Raw genomic sequence first — 25,225 nt, 5'->3', positions numbered from 1 at the left:
GGAGAGAAGTTCCACTTTGCTTATGACCTTGTCTAAATACTGAAGGAGTCTTCTCTGGATTCAAAAGTCTTCCACAGCCTAGGCAGCTCATGTCAAGAGCCTCAGGTAAACACTAAAGTCATACATAAGAGTGTTAATTATTAAATTAACAACCAGAGTCACTGTGCACTAACTTCCCATATAGGACCTCTGTTCTCAAAGAGTTGTATTATGTGTTAACAGTAAAACTTGTTCTCAAAGATTTATTTCATTTTAGTGTATTAAGGGGAGGATATTCTTATGTCCCATAAGTTAAAAGTTATGTCTGAGTGCTCAAAAAAGATATATCATTCTTCAGTGCTTTTTTAAAGTTAACTAAGCTTCTAAAAAAAAAAGTTAATTAACTTTGAGATGCAATGACTTTGAACAGCCCTTGACTGTTGAGGAACAAGTTTTTGTTGTGTTGTTTTCATGCAAATTGTTTAACTCTTCTTTACTTAGTATAGAGTTGGTTCTGTGTATAAAGTTAACTGATAATGGATCTTAGTGGAGAATGGGACTGGGAATGGGAGAGGAAGGTGGCGGGGGGGGGGTGGGGGGGGGGTGGGTGGGTGGGTGGGAGGGCAGGTATGGTGGGAACAATCACTATATTCCTAAAGTTGTACTTATGAAATACATGAAGTTTGTATTCCTTAAATAAAAAGTTTCACTGGAAAAAAATGAAGCTATTCAATTGACAATTCACTTTTATTCACTACCAATTACTTTAAAGAATTATGATTCTTTATATGAATTTTTAAACCTAAAAACTTTATCTAAAATCTTCTCAAATCCACATATGTCCAAAGTACAGAGGAAAATCTACTAATATCAAAGGAATGTATATGGATCTGAACTTAGATGTTATGTTCAAAATAAAGGAAAGATGATCCCTTCAGTAGTAAAACCAAAATGTGATTCATGGTTGTGAAATTCAACAAACAGAATTCTGTTTGGGGGCTACTCTATACTTTTTTTTTGACTATAATTGTTGAACAAGTATTAATCATTGTACTTTTCTCTGAAAAAAAGGTAACTTGCCCCAAGAAAAGAAGATAAAGTACCAAATTTAACTGATCATAGCAAATATAATGGCCAAAGGCAACATAACAACTGAATTATGCAGTTATTATTATAATAGGAATTATATATTTATAAGCATAATACATAGTATATAAAATAAATATATATAAATAACACAGCTATTAGTACTACAGATATACTACTAGTGAATTTAGCTGAAATGGACAAAAAAATTTTTAAGCTGAAATAGTTTACTATGCTAAATTTTCAGAGAGCTGAAAAAACTTACTAATTTACATTTTGAATTGTATATTTGCCAACATGATAATGAATGACTGCTAAAATGGATGGTTCTGCAGCAAATAAGATAATGTCAACACAAAACTTTATACTTCAGTAAGTACTTCAGATGCATTACCACCTGGAGCTAAATTTTTTGTGAAAAATATTATCCCATAATAAACAAAGCAGGGACTGGCACTATGGAGCAGCAAGTTAAAGCCCTAGCCTGTGGTGCCGGCACCCAATATGAGTGCTGGTTTGGGTCCCAGCTGCTCCACTTCCAATCCAGCTCCCTGCTAATGCACCTTGGAAGGCAGTGTAGGATGGCCCAGGTGCTTGGGACCCTGCACCCCCATGGGAGCCCTGGAAGAAGCTCCCGACTCCTGGTTTCAGATTGGCCCAGCTCTGTCCATTGCAGCCATCTGGGGAGTGAACCAGCAGGTAGAAGACCTCTCTCTATAACTCTGTTTCAAATAAATAAAATAAATATTAAAAAAAAAAAAAACATAATCAGCACCAATTTAAATCATCTGTACCCCTGGAGAAAAGGTTAATTTAAATGAATACATAAAAGTTCTGCAATATATGAAAATAAAAATATATCAGGCTCAACAATGGTGTTATTGTTCTAGTACAGCACCTGCTACTTAGTTAAAGGAAAAAGTCTCAGACTTTAAAATGTGATAGTTGAAACACAGAAGACAAGAATGAATCTTTCAGGCAATAAAGATAAATAATAACAAGATAAATAAAAGAATCTTGTTATTAAACCTTTAAAAAATTAGAACACTATAAGTTTATATAGCCAAGAAAAGTATACTTATTTTGTATATTAAAAAAAATGGGGGGGAGGTGCTGGCACTGTGGTACAGTGAGTTAAAGCCCCAGCCTGAAGCACTGATATCCTATATGGGTACCGGTGAGAGTCCCAGCTGCTGCACTTCCAATCCAGCTCCCTGTTAATGCGCCTGGGAAAGCAGCCGAGGATGTTGGCCTTGCACCTACGTGAGAGACCTGGAAGAAGCTCTTAGCTCCCAGCTTCAACCTGGCCCAGCCCTGGTCATGGCAGCCATTTGAGGAGTGAACCAGTGGATGGAAGACCTCTCTCTCTGTAACTCTGCCTTTCAAATAAACAATAAATCTTTTTAAAAAAATTTTTGAGAGGCAAAAACACAAATAGAACTCCCATCTAATGGTTCAATTCCCAAAAGCCCGTGATAGCCAAATGCTGGGCTGAGGCCAAAGATGGGAGCCAGGAAACCTATCCAGATCTTCCATCTGGGTGACAGGAACCCAATAACTTGAGCTATCACCACCTCCCAGGTTCTGCACTAGAAGAAAGATGGAGGCAGAAGCTAGAAGCAAGCATCAAACTCAAGAGCTCAGATATGAGAAGTTAATGTCTTCACTGTAAGGCCAACTGCCCGCTCTTATAACCAGCATTAAAAAAAAAAAAAACTTCAAAATTTTAACTTTTAAACAAGAAACAAAATATCCTTTAAAATGAAGTTAAATGAACTATAGGTGTTTATACGTTTATGCTATTAATAATTTAATATTTAAAATGAACATAAACTAAAACACTAAAAATGATTCTTATTCAAATAACTAGGAATTTGAAATTTAAGTCAAGAAAACATTCTATTAAACAATTCAAAGTAAACAGGTAAATGGAAGGGTATTCACTATTTTTTTTTTTTTTTTGACAGGCAGAGTGGACAGTGAGAGAGAGACAGAGAGAAAGGTCTTCCTTTGCCGTTGGTTCACCCTTCAATGGCCGCCACGGCCGGCGCGCTGTGGCCGGCGCACCGCGCTGATCCGATGGCAGGAGCCAGGTGCTTTTCCTGGTCTCCCGTGGGGTGCAGGGCCCAAGCACCTGGGCCATCCTCCACTGCACTCCCTGGCCACAGCAGAGGGCTGGCCTGGAAGAGGGGCAACCGGGACAGAATCCGGCGCCCCGACCGGGACTAGAACCCGGTGTGCCGGCGCCGCTAGGCGGAGGATTAGCCTAGTGAGCCGCGGCGCCAGCCGGGTATTCACTATTAATTTAAGTTCATTCAAGAATGAACGTTGGGGCTGGCATTATGGTATAATGGGTTAAGCCACCACCTGCAATGCCAGCATCCCATATGGGCACTGGTTCAAGTCCTAGCTGCTCTGCTTCTGATCCACCTTCCCTGCTAACAGCTTGCGAAAGCAGCAGAACATGGCCCAAATCCTTGGACCTCTGGACCCATGTGGGAGACCCAGATGAAGTTCTCGGCTCCTGGTTTTGGCCTAGCCAAGCTCCTGCCATATGGTCGTTTGAGGAGCGAATCAGTGGATGCAACACTCTCTGCATTGCTCCCTCTCTGTCTCTGAAACTCTGCCTTTCAAATAAATAAATCTTTAAAAAAAAAAAAAAAAGAATGTCATATGTATTCCTTTTATTTTCAAATAATCTCAAACTTACAAAAATAAAAAACTTTTTATGGGCCAGTGCCGCGGCTCACTAGGCTAATCCTCCACCTGCGGCACCGGCACCCCAGGTTCTAGTCCTGGTTGGGGCGCCGGATTCTGTCCCGGTTGCTCCTCTTCCAGTCCAGCTCTCTGCTGTGGCTGGGGAAGGCAGTAGAGGATGGCCCAAGTGCTTGGGCCCTGCACCCACACGGGAGTCCAGGAGAAGTCCTGGCTCCTGGCTTCTGATCTGCCCAGTGTGCCGGCCGTAGCAGCCATTTGGGGGGTGAACCAACGGAAGGAAGACCTTTCTTTCTGTCTCTCTCTCTCACTGTCTAACTCTGCCTGTCAAAACAAAACAAAACAAAACAAAACAAAACAACTTCTTATGAGCCATATGACAGTGAGTTGTCAACATGTCACCTCATTACCCCAGAATATTTCTATGTATATTTCCTTCAAATAAGATTTCCCTAAGGCCAGCATTGTGGTACAGCCACAGCTCTCTCCTTCTTTCTCTACCCTTCAAATAAATAAACAAATCTTTAAAATGAAAGGGAAAAAAGAGCCAGCGCCGCGGCTCATTAGGCTAATCCTCCGCCTTGTGGCGCCGGCACACCGGGTTCTAGTCCCGGTCGGGGCGCCGGATTCTGTCCTGGTTGTCCCTCTTCCAGGCCAGCTCTCTGCTGTGGCCTGGGAGTGCAGTGTAGGATGGCCCAAGTGCTTGGGCCCTGCACCCTCAGGGGAGACCAGGATAAGTACCTGGCTCCTGCCATCGGATCAGCACGGTGCGCCAGCTGCAGCGCGCCGGCTGCAGCAGCCATTGGAGGGTGAACCAACGGCAAAAGGAAGACCTTTCTCTCTGTCTCTCTCTCTCACTGTCCACTCTGCCTGTCAAAAAAAAAAAAAAAAAAGAAAAAGAAAAAGAAAAAAAGAAATGTTCTCCTACATAACCATAAAACAATCAAAATTAGAAATCAACACCAAAACATTTTGTCAATTGTTCCAATAAGGATTCTGCCCAAAGTCATACATTTTGTTTAGTTGTTATAGCTCCTTACTCTCCTTCAATCTGCAACCATCTGTAGTCTTTCCTTGACTTTTTTTTTTAAAGATCTATTTATTTATTTCAAAGGCACAGTGACAGAAAGAGAGGGAGACAGAGAGAGAGAAGGAAAGAGAGAGAAAGAAAGTCTTCCATCCACTGGTTCACTCCCCAAATGGCTATAACAGTCAGGTCTGAGCTAGGCAAAGCCAGGAGCCAGGAAATCCATCCTGGTCTCCAACATGGGTGGCAGGGGCCCAAATACCTGGGTCATCTTCCCTGCCTCCCAGTCACATCAGCAGGAAGCTAGATCTGAAAACCAGCCAGGACTCAAAACAAAACTCCAATATGGAATGTCAAAATCATAAGCTACAGCTTAATTCTGCATCACAACACCAACCCCTATCCTTGACTTTTATGACTTTGACACTTTTAAGTCTAAAGCCACCTATTTTGAAGAATGTTCCCCAACATAATATCCTTATTATTTCAATTAAATTCTAGTTATACATCTTTGGCAAAAACATCATAGAAGTGGTGCTATATTCATATTTTATCCTATCAGGTAGCACTTAATTTCACTTTGTACCACAACTGGTGAAGTTAACCTTGCTGGGGCTGGCACTGTGGCATAGCAAGTAAAGCTGCAGCCTGCAGTGCTGGCACTCCATATGGGTGCTGGTTCAAGTCCCAGCTGCTCCACTTTCGATCTAGCTCTCTGCTATGGCCTGGGAAAGCAGTAGAAGATGGCCCAAGTCCTGGGCCCCTGCACCCACATGGGAGACCTGGCAGAAGCTCCTGGCTCCTGGCTTCAGATCAGCGCAGCTCTGGCCATTGCAGCCAATTGAGGAATGAACCCGAGGATGGAAGACGTCTCTCTTTGCCTCTCCTTCTCTCTTTGTGTTAACTCTTTCAAATAAATAAACATTTTTTTAAAAAAAGTTAACCTTGCTTATTTGATCACAATAATGTTTGCCAGCCTTCCCCATTATAAAATTACTCTCTGCCCTCCTATAATTAAAGTATCTATGGGAAGTTACATTGACCTTATATGAGGGGACTTAAAAAAGTTCATGGAAACAGAAAATTTAAAGTTATGTTTATTTTGGTACAAAAAACTTTCAAAGTCATACATAGTTTTTTCATAATATGCACTTTCCTTAAACTTTTTGAATAGCCCATGTACAAATATAATCACAAAATTTCCAACTTAATCTTTTGATATGCTGCCACCATTCCTTGATGTTCAAGTCTCATGTGGTACTTGCTCTGCCCTATCCCTAAATTCAGCCATTTTTCAAAAACAAACAAAAAGAAAAAAAAATAAACCCAGTTCCTTTTAGTGGACTTGGAAACACAGATCTGGACATTAGAAATGCTTATGGTTACTGAAATGTCATTGCTCTCAGCAAACAGAATATAAACATACATATTACATATTAAAAACCATGAGCTCACATAGGTATCTCCAAGTACAATCCAGTACCCCAGATTTACTCTCCTTTTCTCCTTCTCTGTATTTCAACTCCTTCCTCTGAGATGAGAAAACTGGCTCCCGTTAACCCCACTTACTTTACTGAATCAATTATGGTAAGGAACAAAGCTTCCCTGGTCACAGCAAGCCCCTTCCCAAAGGTCAGTATCTTCACACTGCTCCAGCTCAGAAAGCCTGTCCCTACTGTGGCCACACGCTCCTCGCCTCACCTGAACTCCCCTGTTCTCCTTCTCACCCTTTTGCAAAAGTCAGCAGTGGGCTCCAACAACCCCTTTCTTCTCTCTTACTCTTCCTCCTTTCTCCATCTTGTTTCCTTTTCTCTCTTGTTCTTCCAGGTTCTATCTGAATTATTTAGGAAGGGATGTCAAAAGAGAAAAAGAGTAATAATTAAGGATCTAGAGAAAAGAGGAAAAAGAGTAATTATCATATTATGATGTTACAATTAGCGATTTTACTACACAATTACTCCCTATACTCCCAGAACTTATTCACAAAATAATAAGCAATATAGAAAATAGGAGCCGGCGCCGTGGCTCAATAGGCTAATCCTCCACCTTGCGGCGCCGGCACACCGGGTTCTAGTCCCGGTTGGGGCGCCGGATTCTGTCCCGGTTGCCCCTCTTCCAGGCCAGCTCTCTGCTATGGCCAGGGAGTGCAGTGGAGGATGGCCCAGGAGCTTGGGCCCTGCACCCCATGGGAGACCAGGAAAAGCACCTGGATCCTGGCTCCTGCCATCGGATCAGCGCGGTGCGCCGGCTGCAGCGGCGGCCATTGGAGGGTGAACCAACGGCAAAGGAAGACCTTTCTCTCTGTCTCTCTCTCTCACTGTCCACTCTGCCTGTCAAAAATAAAAATAAAAAAAAATAAAAAATAAAAAAGAAAATAGGAAGATAGAAAAATTATGATACTGAAAAAGAAAAAAAATTTTCTTAAACATATTGAATCCTTGTTTTTAAGGATTTTTAATATTTTAAAATATTATTTATTTTCATTTTATTTGAAAGGCAGAGGGACAGAGAGAGAGACAAAAAGAGAGATTTTCCATGTGCTGGTCCACTCCCCAAATGCCAGCAGCAACCAGAGCTGAACCAGGCAAAAGTCAGGAGCCCAGAACCCATTCCAAGTATCCCACATGGACAGCAGCAACCCAAGCACTTAAGTCATCATCTACTGACTCTCAAGCTGTGTACTCTCAGGAAGCTGGAAGATCCAGAAGAAGCCTCTGGCTCCTGGCTTTGCATCAGCCCAGCTCCGGCCCTTGCAGCCATTTGGGGAGTGATCCAGTGGATGGAAGACCTCTCTCTCTCTCTGCCTCTGCTTCTCTGTAACTCTGCTTTCCAAACAAATAAATAAATCTTAAAAAAAAAAAAAATGGTATTGGCTTCTTCATTTCCAAGTATGTCCATGTCCCTAAAATCTGACAAAAGGGACTCCACAGATGTGACTAAAAGTTCTTGAGATGTGGAGATTATCCTGGATTATCTGAGGGAGCTCAAAGTAATCATAGGGTCCTTTTAAGAGGAAGGCAAGAGGTTTAAAGTCATAAAAAAGAAATACAACAGTAGAAGGAAAGGCTGGAATGATATGGAATTAAAAAAGGAGGAAGGGGCCATGAGCCAAGGAACACAGACAGCTTTTAGAAGCTGGAGAAAAAGCACAGAAAGATTCTTCTCCAAGATCCTCTATATGGAACACAGGTCTACCTACAACTTGATTTTTGTCCAATATTTCAGACTTCTGATCTCCAGAAGCATAAAATTTTAAATCTCTATTGTTTCAAGCCAATAATTTTGTAGTAATTGGTTACAGTGCTACTTTTGTTATAGAACTAATAGAGATGAAACTACTCATCTATATATCAATGTAGCTCCTATCAGAATCTCAACTGGCTTTTTTGTAAAATACTGACAAGTTAATCCTCAAATTCACTTGCAAACTCAAGGGAACCAGAATAGTCAAGTCAACCTTGAAAAAGAACAAAGTTTAGCCGGCGCCGCGGCTCACTAGGCTAATCCTCCACCTTGCGGCGCCGGCACACCAGGTTCTAGTCCCAGTTGGGGTGCCGGATTCTGTCCCGGTTGCCCCTCTTCCAGGCCAGCTCTCTGCTGTGGCCAGGGAGTGCAGTGGAGGATGGCCCAAGTGCTTGGGCCCTGCACCCCATGGGAGACCAGGAGAAGCACCTGGCTCCTGGCTTTGGATCAGCGCAGTGCGCCGGCCGCGGCGGCCATTGGAGGGTGAACCAATGACAAAGGAAGACCTTTCTCTCTGTCTCTCTCTCTCACTGTCCACTCTGCCTGTCAAAAAACAAACAAAAAAACATTAAAAAAAAAAAAAGAAAAAGAACAAAGTTGAGGAAGGACTCACACTTCTCAGTTTCAAAACTTACTCAGTGCAATAGGAATCCAAACAGTGTATTACTGGTACTCATGTATGAATAGATTATACAGATCAATGGAATAGAACTGAAGTCCATCTATGATCAGTTGATTTTCAACAAAGATGTCAAGACCATTTAACAAGGAAATAATAGTCATTTTAACAAATAATAGAGACAACTGGATACTTACATACAAAAGATTGAAGCTGGAATCCTTTCTAATGCCACAAATATCAATTTGAAATAGAACACGGGGTGGACATTTAGCCTAGCAGTTAGGACATGGGTTAAGATGCATGTGTCCCACTCTAGAGTGCCTGGAATCAATACAAGGCCCAAGTTCCTGCCACCAATTTCCAGCTAATGCAGAACCAGAGAGGCAATAGTAATGGATTCCATACAGCCATGTGATGACAGAACTGAATTGATATCATGGTTCTTGGCTTTGGCATTGGCCCAGCCTCAGCCATTGTAAGCATTAAACCATTTGGTGGGAACTCTCTTTCAAAGCCTGTCTCTTTCTCACTGTCTCTCCACTCCTCAAATTTAAATTTTAAAAAAGGACTAAATGTAAGAGTTAAAACTTTTAGAAGAAAACATAGAAATTAATCTTCTTGATCTTGGTTTGGATAATGGTTTCTTAGCTATGCCATTTGTTTAAAAACACACACAAAAAAAGAAAAACAGATGAACATACTTTATCAAAATTTAAAACTTTGGGGGCAAGCACTGTGGCACAGTGGGGTAAGCTGCTACCTGCAAGGCTGGCCTCCCATTTGGGTGCCAGTTGTTTCCCGGCTGCTCCACTTCCATTCCAGCTGCCTACTAATGTGTCTGGGAAAGCAGCAGAGAATGGCCCAAGTGCTTGGGACCCTGCAACCACATCAGAGACCTGCAGAAAACCCAGCCATTGAAGCCACATGTGGAGTCAACCAGCAGATGGAAGATATGTCTTTCTCTGTGTTTCCCTCTCTCTGTAACTCTGCCTTTCAAATAAATAAACAAATATTTTTAAAAAAATTTTAAAGCTTTGAGGCTGGTGTTACAGTACAGCAGGTTAAGCTGCCACTTGTCATGCTGGTATCTCTTTTTTTTTTTTTTTTTTTTTTTTTGACAGGCAGAGTGGACAGTGAGAGAGAGAGGGACAGAGAGAAAGGTCTTCCTTTGCCGTTGGTTCACCCTCCAATGGCCGCCACAGCCGGCGCGCTGTGGCCGGCGCACCGCGCTGATCCGATGGCAGGAGCCAGGAGCCAGGTGCTTTTCCTGGTCTCCCGTGGGGTGCAGGGCCCAAGCACCTGGGCCATCCTCCACTGCACTCCCTGGCCACAGCAGAGAGCTGGCCTGGAAGAGGGGCAACCGGGACAGAATCCGGCGCCCCGACCGGGACTAGAACCCGGTGTGCCGGCGCCGCTAGGCGGAGGATTAGCCTAGTGAGCCGCGGCGCCGGCCTATGCTGGTATCTCAATATCAGAGTGCTGGTTCAAAGTTCCAGCTGCTCGGCTTCCAATTCAATTCTCTGCTAATGCACTTGGGAAAGCAGCAGATGACCGTCCAAGTATTTGGGAACTCTCCTACCCATGTGGGAGACCCAGATGGAGTTCCAGCCTCCTGGCTTGTTGCATACATTTTGGGGATGGAGTTCTTTTTCTCGTTTGCTCTCTAACCTTTCTCCCACCCCCATCTCTCCCTTTCTCTCTGTCACTGTGCCTTTTAAGTAAACAAATAAATATATAAATCTTTTTTAAAAATATAAATCTTCGAAGGCAGACATTTAGCTTCACCATTAAGATACTAGCTGGAGGGGCCGACGTTGTGGCACAGCAGGTGAGGTTGCCACCTGCAGTGCCATGATTCGAGTCCCGGCTGCTCCACTTCCGACCTAGCTCTCTGCTATGGCCTGGGAAAGCAGTAGAAGATGGCCCAAGTCCTTGGGCCTCTGCACCCATGCGGGAGCCCTGTGAGAAGCTCCTGGCTCCTGGCTTCAGATTGGCACAGTTCTGGCTGTTATGGCCATCTGGGGAGTGAACTAGTGAATGGAAGACCTCTCCCTCTCTCTCTCTCTCTCTCTCTCTCATCTGGGGAGTGAACTAGTGAATGGAAGACCTCTCCCTCTCTCTCTCTCTCTCTCTCTCTCTCTCTCTCTGCCTCTGCCTCTGCCTCTGCCTCTCTGTAACTCTGACTTTCAAACAAATAAATAAATCTTTAAAAAAAAAAAAAGATACCAGTTGGGGGTCTGGCACTGTGGAGTAGCAGGTTGGGCCACCACCTGTAACACCAGCATCCCATATGGGTGCCAGTTTGGGTCTTAGCTGCTCCACTTCCAATCCACATCTTTGCTAATGTGCCTGGGAAAGCAGCAAAAGATGGCCCACGTGGGAGACCCAGATGAAGCTCCCGGTTCATGGCTTCTTCTTGGCTCAGACCTGGCCATTGCAGTCATTTAGGAAATCAACTAGTGGGTGGAAGATTCTCTCTCCCTCTCCGTCCTTCTTTCCTTATTTCTTTCTAACTCTGCCTTTAAAATAAATAAAACTTTTTTAAAAAAAGATACCAGTTATATTAGCATCTTATATTAGACTGCCTGGGTTCAAGTCCCAGCTCCACACCCAAGTCCAGCTTACTACCAATGTACACTCTGGGAGTCCCTGCCACCCATCTGGGAGACATGGATTGTGTTAATGGCTCTTAGCTTCAGCCTGGCCCATGCCCAGCTGTTCTGAGCATTTGGGGGTTAAATGTAAGAATATATTTGTAAACCATATACCTGATAATGGACTACTGCTTAAAATAAAAAACTCGTACAACTCAGTAATATAAAGACCAATAACCCAATTTAAAACTGGGCAAAGGATCTCAATACAGAGATTTGAATACATGAAAATGTACTTATCATCAGCCATTGGTAAAATACAAGTCAAAACCAGCCACAAGTAAACACTACTCCTCCTACCCTTGTACAAGGATGGCAATAATGAAAATGATAAATAACATATGTTGGCAAGGATATGGAGGAAACAGAACTCATACATTGCTGGTAAGATTGAAAAATAGTGGAGCCACTTTGGAAAATATTCTGGAAGTGACTCAGAATGTTAAATGTAGTTATCATATGACACAACAATCTACTCACAGGTTTATACCCAAGAGAAATGAAAACACATATAACAGCACTATTCACAGAAAAAAAAAAAAGGAAAACAACAAATATGTAACAAATGATGAATGGATAAACAAAATGCATTACATCCATACAGTGGAATATTTTTCACCAATAAAAAGAAATGAGGTATTGATACATGCCACAACATGGGTGCACCTAGAAAACACGGTGAGTGAAAGAACTTGCTGAGACTTTAGTCTTTAAGGCCTCGCTGGACAGCTTTGAATTCAAAGCAGAGAGAAGGTGACTTCCTTAATAAAATCCTCCAGTATTGCTAACTTGTCTTGATGGCCGGCTAGAAGACATATCTACCACATGGCTATATAACTGCAATAGGTTAAAATCCAGCTCTTTCTCGATGATCAATTTTAATTTCAAAGTGAATAGGTAATAGGGAATAGGTACTGGAAAACCATGTACCACTCGAGTTCTAAATGAAATAAATTATGAAAACATGTTTGATCATGAAACACTAAAATAAAACATGAAAATGTAAGATTTTGGTTGAGCGGCTTCTTTTGTTGCTAATTACCCTAATGCTAAGTTAATTATTTGTAAGGGACAACACGTGAGGTGACAATCTACAAATCTCTGCAATTATGGAGACTGGAGAAGAAAGACAGTATCAGCTGTACTCTGCAGACTAGCTACAGTGCAAGAGATTCTAATTCACTCACTAATCTTTTTTATTTTAATGAACATTTATTTCATTTTGGTCAGATTAAAAATGAACAACCAGACAATTTTTTTTCTCTAAGAGAACAGTATATAGTGGTCTACTCAAGGTATCTTGAAAATCTATTTTAAATGTTTGGGTAAATTACTGTCTAAACTGACAGATGAATGGTTTCAAACTAACAATATATTTCTTTTTTTTTAACTTTTATAGTCAGGTTTCTGAGGAATCTCCAGACTGACTTCCATAGTGGCTTTACCAGTTTGCATTCCCACCAACAGTAGGTTAGTGTCCCTTTTTCCCCACATCCTCGTCAGCATCTGTTGTTGGCAGATTTCTGTATGTGAGCCATTCTAACCCGGGTGAGGTGAAACCTCGTTGTGGTTTTGATTTGCATTTCCGTGATTGCTAGTGATCTTGAACATTTTTTCATGTGCCTGTTGGCCATTTGGATTTCCTCTTTTGAAAAATGTCTATTGAGGTCCTTGGCCCATCTCTTAAGTGGGTTGTTTGTTTTGTTGTTGTGGAGTTTCTTGATCTCTTTGTAGACTCTGGTTATTAATCCTTTATCTGTTGCATAGTTTGCAAATATTTTTTCCCATTCTGTCGGTTGCCTCTTCACTTTCTTGTTTCTTTTGCAGTACAGAAACTTCTCAATTTGATGCAATCCCAATAGTTAATTTTGGCTTTGACTGCCTATGCTTCTGGAGTCTTTTTCAAGAAGTCTTGGCCGGTCCCAATATCTTGCAGGGTTTCTCCAATGTTCTCTAATAATTTGATGGTGTTGGGTCGTAGATTTAGGCCTTTAATCCATGTTGAGTGGATTTTTGTGTAAGGTGTAAGGTAGGGGTCTTGCTTCATGCTTCTGCACGTGGAAATCCAATTTTCCCAGCACCATTTATTAAATAGACTGACATTGCTCCAGGAATTGGTTTTAGATCCTTGATCAAATATAAGTTGGTTGTAGATGTTTAGATTGATTTCTTGTGTTTCAATTCTGTTCCATTGGTCTATCCATCTGTTTCTGTACCAGTACCATGCTGTTTTGATTACAACTGCCCTGTAGTATGTCCTGAAATCTGGTATTGTGATGCCTCCGGCTTTGTTTTTGTTGTACAAAATTGCTTTAGCTATTGAGGTCTCCTGCGTCTCCATATGAATTTCAGCATCATTTTTTCTAGATCTGAGAAGAATGTCTTTGGTGTCTTGATTGGTATCGCATTGAATCTATAAATGGCTTTCGTGAGAATGGGCATTTTGATGATATTGATTCTTCCAATCCATGAGCATGGAAGATTTTTCCATTTTTTGGTATCCTCTTCTATTTCTTTCTTTAAGATTTTGTAATTCTCATCGTAGAGATCTTTAACGTCCTTGGTTAAGTTTATTCAAAGGTATTTGATTGTTTTTGTAGCTATTGTGAATGGGATTGATCTTAGCAGTTCTTTCTCAGCCGTGGCATTGCCTGTGTATACAAAGGCTGTTGATTTTTGTGCCCTGATTTTATATCCTGTTACTTTACCAAACTCTTCTATGAGTTTCAATAGTCTCTTAGTAGAGTTCTTTGGATGTCCTAAATAAAGAATCATATTGTCTGCAAAGACGGATAGTTTGACTTCTTCCTTCCCAATTTGTATCCCTTTAATTTCTTTTTCTTGCTTAATAGTTCTGGCTAAAACTCCCAGAACTATATTGAATAGCAGTGGTAAGAGTGGGCATCCCTGTCTGGTACCAGATCTCAGTGCAAACGCTTCCAACTTTTCCCTATTCAATAGGATGCTGGCCATGGGTTTTTCATAAATTGCTTTGATTGTATTAAGGAATGTTCCTTCTATACCCAATTTGCTTAGAGTTTTTATCATGAAAGGGTGTTGAATTTTATCGAATGCTTTCTCGCATCTATTGAGATAATCATATGGTTTTTATTCTGCAGTTTGTTAATGTGGTACATCACATTGATTGATTTGCAAACATGGAACCATCCCTACATACCAAAGATAAATCCTACTTGGTCTGGGTGGATGATCTTTCTGATGTGTTGTTGTATTCTACTGGTGAGAATTTTATTAAGAATTTTTGCATCTATGTTCATCAGGGATATTGGTCTGTAATTTTCTTTCAATGCTGCATCTTTCTCCGGCTTAGGGATTAAGATGATGCTGGCTTCATAGAAAGAATTTGGGAGGATTCCCTCTTTTTCGATTGTTCTGAATAGTTTGAGAAGAATTGGAGTTAGTTCTTCTTTAAATTTCTGGTAGAATTCTGCAGTGAATCCATCTGGTCCTGGGCTTTTCTTTGTTGAGAGGGCCTTTATTACTGTTTCAATTTCTGTCTCAGTTAGGTTTTCTATGTCTTCATGGTTCAATTTAGGTAGATTGCATGTGTCCAGGAATCTATCCATTTCTGAAAGATTTCCCTGTTTGCTGGCATACAACTCTTTGTAGTAATTTCTGATGATTCTTTTTATTTCTGTGGTGTCTGTTGTTACATTTCCTTTTCATCTTTGATTTTATTGATTTGGGTCTTTTTTTAGTTAGTTGGGCCAATGGTGTGTCAATTTTATTCATTTTTTCAAAAAAAAAAACCAGCTCTTCATTTGGCTGATTTTTTGTAATTTTTTTATTCAATCCTGTTGATTTTTCCTCTGATTTTAATTATTTCTCTTCTCCTACTAGATTTGGGTCTGGTTTGCTGCAGTTTTTCTAGATCCTTGAGGTGCACTGAAAGCTCATTTATTTGGTGGAACTTGATGAAGAGTGGAATGGGAGAGGGAGTGGGAGAAGGGAGGGATGCGGGAAGGAGGGAGGTTGGGGAGGGAAGCCACAACAATGCAAAAGTTGTGCTTTGTAAATTCACATTTATTAAATAATAATAAATAAATAATAAAAAAGAAAGCTCATTTATTTGGTGCCTTTCCAATTTCTTGATGTAGGCACCTATTGCTATAAACTTTCCTCTCAACACTGCTTTTGCTGAATCCCATAAGTTTTGATATGCTGTGTTGTTATCCTCATTTACTTCCAGAAAGTTTTTGATTTCTCTTTTGATTTCTTCTATGACGCAGTGTCCATTCAGGAGCATGTTGTTCAGTCTCCATGTGTTTGCATACACTCTAGGGATTCCTGAGTTGCTAATTTCCACCTTCATTCCACTGTGGTCTGAGAAGCTGCACGGTATGATTCTAATTCTTTTGAATTTGCTGAGACTTGCTTTATGGCCTAGTATGTGGTCAATCCTAGAGAAGGTTTCATGCACTGCTGAGAAGAACGTAAATTCTTTAAATGTAGGATTGAAAGTTCTGTAGATATCTGTTAGACCCATTTGGGCTACAGTGTCAATTAAATCTGCTATTTCCCTGTTGATCTTCTGTCCGGCTGACCTGTCCATTTCTGAGAATGGAATATTGAAGTCCCCCAGTACTACTGTATTGGAATCTAAGTCTCCCTTTAAGTCCCTTAACATATCTTTTAAACAAACTGGTGCTCTGTAATTAGGTGCATATACATTTATAATAGATACACCTTCCTGTTAAATTAAACCCTTAATCATTATATAGTGCCCCTCTTTGTCTCTCTTAACAGTTTTTGTGTTAAAAGTTTATTTTGTAGGGCTGGTGCCGCGGCTCACTAGGCTAATCCTCCACCTGCGGCACTGGCACACCAGGTTCTAGTCCCAGTCAGGGTGCCTGCCGGATTCTGTCCCAGTTGCCCCTTTTCCAGGCCAGCTCTCTGCTGTGGTCAGGGAGTGCAGTGGAGGATGGCCCAAATCCTTGGGCCCTGCACCCCATGGAAGATCAGGAGAAGCACCTGGCTCCTGCCTTCAGATCAGCGCAATGCCCCGGCTGCAGCGGCCACTGGAGGGTGAACCAACGGCAAAGAAAGACCTTTCTCCCTCTCTCTCTCTCTCTCACTGTCCACTCTGCCTGTTAAAAAAAAAAAAAAGTTTATTTTGTCTGATATTAATATGGCTACACCAGCTTTTTTTGTTTGTTTGTTTCTGTTGGCATGGAATATCTTTTTCCAACCTTGCACTTTCAGTCTGCATACATCTATGTTGGAAAGATGTGTTTCTTGTAGGCAGCAAATAGATGGGTTTTATTCCTTAATCCATTCAGCCAGTCTGTGTCTTTTAACTGGAGAGTTGACGCCATTAACATTCAATGTGACTATTAATAAGTAGTAACTTTGCCCTGCCATTTTCCCAAAGATGTTTTCTAGTATATGTTTTGAGCTTCCTATGATCTTTTACTGGGAGGTTTTCTTCCTTTACCTTCTTTCATATTGATGGCCGTGTTTCTGTGTGTAACACATCTTTAAGCATTTTTTAGAGGGTTGGATGAGTGGCGACAAATTCTTTCAATTTCTGTTTGCTATGAAAGGTCTTTATTTCACCTTCACAAATGAGAGCTTTGCAGGATATAATATTCTGGGCTGGCAGTTTTTCTCTCTTAGCATCTGGGCTATGTCTCACCATTCCCTCCTAGCCTGTAGGGTTTCTGATGAGAAGTCTGCTGTGAGTCTAATTGGAGATCCTCTGAGAGTAATCTGACGTTTCTCTCTTGCATATTTTAGGATCTTTATGTTTACTTTGTTGAGTTTAATTACAATGTGTCGTGGTGAGGATCTCTTTTGTCATGTTTATTAGGGGTTCTACCAGCTTCCTGTACTAGGATGTCTCTGTCCCCCTCCACACCCAGGAAGTTTTCTGCTATTATTTCACTAAAAAGGCCTTCTAATCCTTTCTCTCTCTCCATGCCTTTAGGAACTCCTAGAACCCGAATATTGACTTTTTTAATAGTATCCTGTAGATTCCCGACAATATTTTTCAGATTTCTAATTTCCTCTTCTTTTCTTTGGTTTGACTGTATACTATCCTGTGCTCTGTCTTCTAAGTCCGATATTCTCTCTTCTGCTTCACTGATTCTGTTTTTAAGGCTCTCTAATGCGTTTGTCATTTGATCTGTTGAATTCTTCATTTCATTATGATTTCTCATCACTATCACAGTTTCATGTTCTACTAGTTGCTTCATTCCATTTTGATTCCTCCTTAATATTTCATTTTTGTGAGAGAATTTCTATCCTGTCTAGTAAAGATTTCTTTAGTTCAAGAATTTGTTTTTGAGAACTTCTTAATGTTCTTATAAATTTTTTGAGATCCGTATCTTGCATTTCTTCTGTCTCATCATCTTCATAATCTTGAATTGGGTGTCTTGTTCATTTGGGGGCAACATAATGTCTTCCTTGTTCTTGTTTCCTCAGTTTCTGTGTTTGTTGCTTGGCATTGTGGAGATATTCTTTGGTTTCTTCGCTGTAGTGGTTTTTCTCATTATACTATGACTCCAGATTAAGTGGACTGTCTGTTTTTGATGGATCCTTAGAGGCTTGTGATGGGTGTGGCCAGAGAGCTCTGTTTGGTTCTTCAGGGTTAAGGGTATGCCAAAGGTGACTCACCCAGGTTGTTCTTTCTCTCTCTCTCTCTCTCTCTCTCTCTCTCTCTTTTTTTTTATTCAGAAGGGAAGTAATTCCTCACAACTGAGTGGAACTAAAGGTAGTCAATGTCTGAGCTCTGGCCCCTGTGGGTACAATATTCGTCTGCTCTACCCCAAGGACCACACAAAGGATCTGTGCAGATCTCAGTGTAAGCTCAAATTCCTTGCAGTCTCCCACCGAGTTGCCAAGGTTACCGAGTTTGTGTACTCTCCCGAGAGTACTCATGTCTCGGGTACTCCGTGAGTTCTCTCCCACACCCTCAGTTTTTCACAGTCTCAGTTCATTAGCTCCACACATTCACTAGGTCCTAACCTCCTGTTATTTCTCCCCACCACAGTCAGGTTTTTCTGCTTGGCTGATGGCGGGCACAGCTTTTACATATGTCCAAAATGGCGCCTGCTCTTTGTCTTACTCGCTTTCATACGGTGAGTGGAGAGAGAGACTTGTGTCCATACTGGTCCCTTTTAGTTATTTATTTTTCTCTCCTCTAGTTAGCCTGGTAAACTTTTCCCAACAGGGCTTCAAGCCTCATTCCCTCTAGGCTCTTCCTGCCAATGTCTCGGGCTACTGAGGTTTCACCTCACCTCCCTTTCCAGTGCTGGTGCATAGACTCCATGACTGGGGTCCCGAGCTGTGGGCACCCTTGCCCTCCACATAGGTCCACCGTGTCCCACTAGTTCTGGAAGAGTTTCCTCTGCAGTTTTTTTCCCCTAACTTTTCCCTGAAACTACAGTATCTCCACTTTTATTAAACTATCTTTTCCTGGACTATCAGTGCACACCCTCACTATCCTGCCATCTTGGAAGACTCTACTAACAATATATTTCTATTAGCATAGCTGAAAAGAGACTATTTTAAAGATATACACCCTTTGAAAGTTTTTAATCCACTAATCTTACTCTTGTAAGTTTTACTGGAAAAATAAATGATAGAATCTTGGAGGAGCTGTTCCCAGAAAGAATTTATTAGGTGAAATGAATTTACTAGGTGAAATGAATCCAAGGGGCTGGCTTTGTGACACAGTAGATTAAGCTGCTGCCTGCAAAACCACCATCCCATATCAGAGTGCTGTTTCAAGTCCCAGTTCCTCTGCTTCTGATCCAGCTCCCTGTTAATGCACCTGGGAAAGCAGTGGAAGATGGTCCAAAAACTTGTTAATCTATGTGAAAGACCCAGATGGAGTTCAGAAGGCACAGATGGAATTCAAGGCTCTTGGATTCTGACTGGTCCAGACCTGGCCATTGAGGTCATTTGGGGAGTGAACCAGTTGGTGGAGGATTTTTTTTTTTCTCAGTCTGTCTCCCTTCATCACTCTCTCTTTCAGATAAATAAATGTTATTGAAGAAAGAGACAGGGCCAGCGCTGCGGCATAGTGGGCTAAGCCTCCACCTGCAGCACCAGTATCCCATATGGGCACCAGTTCTAGTCCCAGCTGCTCCTCTTCCAATCCAGCTCTCTGCTTTGGCCTGGGAAAGCAATGGAAGATTGTCCAAGTGCTTGGGCTCCTGTACCCACATGAGAGACATGAAAGAAGCTCCTGGCTCCAGACTTCAGATTGACCCAGTTCCAGTCACTGTAGCCATTTGGGGAGTGAACCAGTGGATGAAAGACCTTTCTCTCTGTCTCTCCCTCTCTGTCTGTAACTCTACCTCTCAAAAAAATAAATAAAATATTTTAGAAGGAAGGAAGGGAGAGAGGGAGGGGGAGAGAGAAAGAGAAGAAGAAAGGGACAGAGGGAAGGAGGGAGGGAGGGAGAAGGAAAAAATTCAAGGGTCACAGGAATGCATTGTCTCAATCCTTCCTTCAGGAACAGCTCACAGTTATGTCCTCCTTAACAGGCTGCTCTTAACTCAAAGTATCACAAGTCCAGTTTTCTGAAAATAGATACCAAGATGGAGCTTAGCATAGATACAAAGGGACTTAAAAAAGTTCATGGAAGGGACTGGCACAGTGGCGTAGCAGGTAAAGCCGCCATATGGGCATCCCATATGGGCACCAGTTCAAGTCCCGGCTGCTCCACTTCTGATCCAGCTCTCTGCTGTGCCTGGGAAAGCAGTAGAAGATGGACCAAATCCCTGGGCTCTTGCACCTGCGTGGGAGACCCCGAAGAAGCTCATAACTCCTGGCTTCGGATAGGCACAGCTCCAGCCGTTGTGGCCAACTGGGGAGTGAACCAGTGGATGGAAGATCTCTCTCTTTCTGCCTCTCCTTCTCTCTCTTTGTAACTCTGACTTTCAAGTAAATAAATAAATCATAAAAAAAAAGTTCATGGAAGAATAGGCATTTAGCCTCACAGTTAAGGTGCCCATGTACCTGGGTTCAATTCCCAGCTCCAGCTCCTGACTCCAGCTTCCTGCTAATGTGCATCCTACAAGGCAGTAGTGATGGGTTCAAGTAATTGGGTTCCTATCATACACATAGGCTCCCAGCCCTGGCCACACCCCAGCCTTGGCCATTGCAGTCATTTGCAGAGAAAATTCAGATGGGAGCACTCTCTTTCTCTCTGTGTGTGTCTCTATCTCTCCCCATCTCAAATACATTTTTAAAAAGCTTTTTGAGAGACCAGTGCTGTGGTGTAGTGGGTAAAAAAAAGGGCCACTTGCAGTGCTGGCATCCCACATGGGCGCCGATTTGAGTACCAGCTGCTCCACTTCCAATCCAGCTCTCTGCTATGGCCTGGGAAAGCAGAAGACAGCCAAAGTGCCTGGGCCCCTGCACTGGTGTGGGAGACCCAGATGAAGCTCCTGGCTTCAGATAGGCCCAGCTCCAGCTGTTGTGGCCATTTGGGGAGTGAACCAGCAGATGGAAGACCTCTCCTCCCTCTCTCCCTCTCTCTCTCTCTACCTCTGCCTCTCTGTAACTCTGCCTTAAAAATACATTTAAAAAAAGCTTTTTAAAAGATTTATGGAAAATGAAATTTTAAAAAGTTCATTTTGGTGCAAAAAATAATTTGAAATCCAGGGATGGATATTAGCCCATATCCCCATATAGGAGTCCCAACTATTTGACTTCCAATCCAGTTTTATGCTAATATTTGTATAGGAGAGGGTCTTCAAACAGTTCATGCAAGGATTGGCACAGCAGGTTAAGCCACTGACCGCAACACCAGCATCCGTTATGGGCACTGGTTTGAGTCCCTGCTGTTCCACTTCCAATTCAGCTCCCTGCTAATGCGCCTGGGAAAGCAACAGAAGATGGCTCAAGTGCTTGGGTCCCCACCACCCAAATGGAGACCAGGATGGAATTCCTAGCTCCTGGCTTCAGCATGCACCCCAGCCATTTAGGGAGTGAACTAGCAGATGGAAGCGGTTGCTCTCTCTAACTCTTTCAAGTAAATAAATCTTTTCTTAAAAGTTCATGGAAATTGGCCGGCGCTGCAGCTCACTAGGCTAATCCTCCGCCTGCGGTGCCAGCACCCCGGGTTCTAGTCCCGGTCGGGGCGCCGGATTCTGTCCAAGTTGCTCCTCTTCCAGTCCAGCTCTCTGCTGTGGCCCAGGAAGGCAGTGGAGGATGGCCCAGGTCCTTGGGCCCTGCACCCGCATGGGAGACCAGGAGGAAGCACCTGGCTCCTGGCTTCGGATCAGCGCAGCGCGCTGGCTGTAGCAGCCATTTAGGGGGTGAACCAACGGAAGGAAGACCTTTCTCTCTGTCTCTAACTCTGCCTGTCTAAAAAAAAATAGTTCATGAAAATTCATATTATGAAAAAACTATGTACAGATTTAAAAACTTTTTGCACCAAAATAAACTTATTTTTAATTTCCATTTTACACAAAGTTACTGAAGTACCCTAATACTTGTTAGAGATCAGATTAGAGGTTTCCTGTGAAGGAAAGGCAGCAGGAAGATTGAGAAGAGTAAGAAGTCAGGCACTGCAAATGTGTAAAGCCACTGCCTGTGAGGCTGGCATCCCGTATGAGCCCCGGTTTGTGTCCCGGCTGCTCCACTTCCAATCCAGCTCCCTGCAAATGGTCCAGGAAAAGCAGGTGGCCAAGGTGTTTGGGTCCTTGCCATCCAGCACTTTGGCCATCTTCTGCTGCTTTTCCTAGGTCATTAGCAGGGAGCTGGAGCTGAAGTGGAGCAGCCAGGACACGAACCAGTACCTGGATGTCGCTATCACAGATAGTAACTTACTAGCTAGCCACAATGCCAGTTCCATCCTGGTTTCTCTTTTTAAAGTGGTTCCATTTTTTTTATTTGAGCCAGGATAAAGCTCCTGGCTCCCGGCTTCAGCCTGGCCCTGAACTTGTCATGCCATCACCTAGAGAGTGAACCAGCACATGGAAGATCTCCCCTTCTCTCAGTAATTCTTCCAAAATAAATAAATTTAAAACACACACACAGAGGGTTAAGCCAAAGTTCAGGATAAACACACTCCATATCAGAGTACCAATTCAAGCCCTGACTACTCTGCTTCTGATACAGCTTCCAGCTAATGCATCCCAGGAAGCAGTAGATGATGGCTCAAGTATTTGCATACCAGCCAACCAAGTGGAAGACACAAAGGGAGCTGCAGGCTCTTGGCATTGGCCTAGTCCTGCCCTGGCTTTTCTGCCATGTGAACCAGAAGATGGAAGATACCTCTCTGTCCCTCCCTCCCTCTTCATCTCTCCCACTCCCACCCCCCCATCACCTTTCAGCCAACTAGGTTTGGCTGTCTGAGCTAGTATTACCTATCAGAGTTCTTTGTTAGGCTAAAGAGCTGGACATTTATATTCCTCACCATGTTCAGTCATTTGGAAGCTGATCTTAGACGACAGTGACCTCTGCAGCTGAGAGACTACAGCTCAGAAATAAGCAGTTCCTTAAAGAACTGTGTGGGTAATCTCCATCTCTACCACATAAAGAAACACACCCCATCCAACGTTACGTCTCTTCCCTTCAGGTCAGACTACATCCAATTCCAGACAACTTGAAGTGCCATTCCAGCTCCAGAGCTCTCGATGGCACTGAATAAAGTCCTGTTGCAATTGTATTAATTTGATCTCTCTGCTCTATCTTGTTTCCCATACTCTCTTGTAAATGTTCATCCTAAAAGCATTCTCTAATAAACCTTCTGGAAGCAAATTTCCATCTGAGTGTCTATTTCCCAGGGAACATAACCTTAAAAATCCAATTCCATAGAAAAAGTCAATTAAGAAGCAGCTATGGCCTACTCTGTTCTGTAACCTCATAGCATATTATTTTATTTCTGCTAGTGCAAACAATTAAAACTCAGTTGTCTATAGCATAATAATGTCAAGTCATCATTCTTTTGAAACAAAAAAAGCAATTTATACAGCATTTAGATAAGTAGCACAAAGGATGACTTTATCAGATATATAGAATGGAAATATTTAATTAGGAAAAGCAGCAAATTGTAAAGCTTTTTTTTTTTAAATATTTATTTGAAAGAGTGACAGGGAGAAAAGTTACAGACAGAGGGTGAGAAAGACAGAGATCTTCCAGTAGCTGGTTTACTGCTTGAACTCCCCAAATGCCCACAGCAGTAGGGCCAAAGCCACGGAGCTGAGAACTCCATCTGGGTCTCCAACATGGTGGCAGGGACCCAAGTACTTGAGCCATCATCTGCTGCCTCCCAGGGTGCACATTAGCAAGAGGCTGGACTGGTGGTGGAGGAGTCAGGACCTGAATTTTATATGGGATGTGGACATGGCAACTAAACCTGCTGTGCCAAACACCCACCCCAAGAACTAGCATTCTAAAATATCAAAGGATAGATCCAGTACTAGTGATTTTCACTAATATTAGCAAATTATAGTGTTGCTGAGCTTAGTGACTTTTCACATTAATTTTACTGAATCTGGCCTATCTATTAAATTCAATTTGACCACAAATTCCAAATCCTGTTTGGAATAAGCCATGGTATTAATCAATAATCAATTTATGGGCCAACACAGAATATGGTACAAGTCCTCGGGCCCCTGCATCCACATGGGAGACTCAGAAAAAGCTCTGGCTCCTGGCTTTGGATCGGCAAGGCTCCGGCCATTGTGGCCATCTGGTGAGTGAACCAATTGATGGAAGACCTCTCTCTCTCTCTCTCTCTCTCTCTCTCTATCTTTCTGCCTCTGCCTCTCTGTAACTCTGCCTTTCAAATAAATAAATCTTTTTTTAAAAAAATAATCAAGTCAGCCAACAATTACTAAGCTCTTTATATATAAGTCAATGTGCTAAACACTACAGAGCAGTGGTTACCACACATTTAAACCTAGGAAAGTTGTCACAAACAGTTTCTGAGCCCCACGGTAATCTTAGTTAACCAGAATTTCCAAAAGTGAAGCCCTAAGACCTTTCTTTTACCAAAGCTCTTTAAATTACTCTGTAAAGCAGTCAAGACTGGGAATCACTATTTTGAAAATTATACAAATGAACAAGATAATGTTCTTGATTCACTTCAACAACCTCTTAAAAGTCCATTATAAAACCTATTAGATGTTGTGCTGAATACCAGTAGATTGCAGGATAGAATGCTTGCCCTGGAAGAGCACAGACTGGAAGGGAGGTAATAACTTGTAACACTATATTATAACATAAGCTCAAAAGGAAAAGTGCTCCATCTATCCTCTCACTAAAAAGTATGCTCCAGGGGCCAGCTCTGTGGCTTAGTAGGTTAAGCCTCCACTTGAGGTGCTGGCATCCCATATGGGTGCTAATTTGAGTCCTGGCTGCTCCACTTTTGATCCAGCTCTCGGCTTGTGGCCTGAGAAAGCAATGGAGGATGGCCCAAATGATTGGGCCCCTGCACCCATGTGGGAGACCCACAGGAAGCTCCAGGCTCCTGGCTTCAGATCAACCTACTTCCACCCAGCAATGGAAGACCTCTCTCTCTGTCTCTCCCTCTCCGTGATTCTGCCTCTCAAATAATAAATAAATCTTAAAAAAAAAAAAAAAAAAAAGTATGGCCTATGAAAGTAGGATTTTTTTTTCATTCTCTGCTCTATTTCCAATGACCAGCCCACACACTGGCACAAAGACACCCAATAAATAAACGCTGAATAATGCCCAGGACTGAAGTCAAAGGAAACTTTAATTTCAACTAAGTAGATAAGGAAATGGCAGTTTTAAAAATAGATGAGTATGAGTGGGCCTTTAGCCTACTGGTTAAGTTGCCCATGTCCTACAACAGAGTGCCTAGGTTCGATTTCTCTCTCTGACTCGTGACTCCAGGTTCCCACCAATGCAAAATCTGGGAAGCAGCAATGATGGCTCAAGTAACTGGACTCC

General features: G+C 42.3%; 1 protein-coding gene across 5 annotated transcripts in view; it reads right to left on the bottom strand.

Annotated features, from left to right (window-relative positions):
* Window positions 1-25,225, bottom strand: part of ZSWIM5 (zinc finger SWIM-type containing 5) — a 187,694-nt gene that overhangs the window by 150,087 nt on the left and 12,382 nt on the right. Inside the window, exon 1 of one of the 5 annotated variants that reach the window (XM_051857850.2) lies at window positions 6,509-6,636. The exons of the other annotated variants lie outside the window; for them this stretch is intronic. The gene's annotated coding sequence lies outside the window, so the exon portion shown is untranslated. Of the gene's footprint in view, window positions 1-6,508; window positions 6,637-25,225 lie in introns of those variants that run through there. 5 annotated transcript variants of the gene reach the window in all.

Source organism: Oryctolagus cuniculus, chromosome 7, assembly GCF_964237555.1.
Source record: "Oryctolagus cuniculus chromosome 7, mOryCun1.1, whole genome shotgun sequence".
Lineage (NCBI taxonomy): Eukaryota > Metazoa > Chordata > Mammalia > Lagomorpha > Leporidae > Oryctolagus > Oryctolagus cuniculus.
This window is presented reverse-complemented; position numbering and strand designations above follow the sequence as displayed.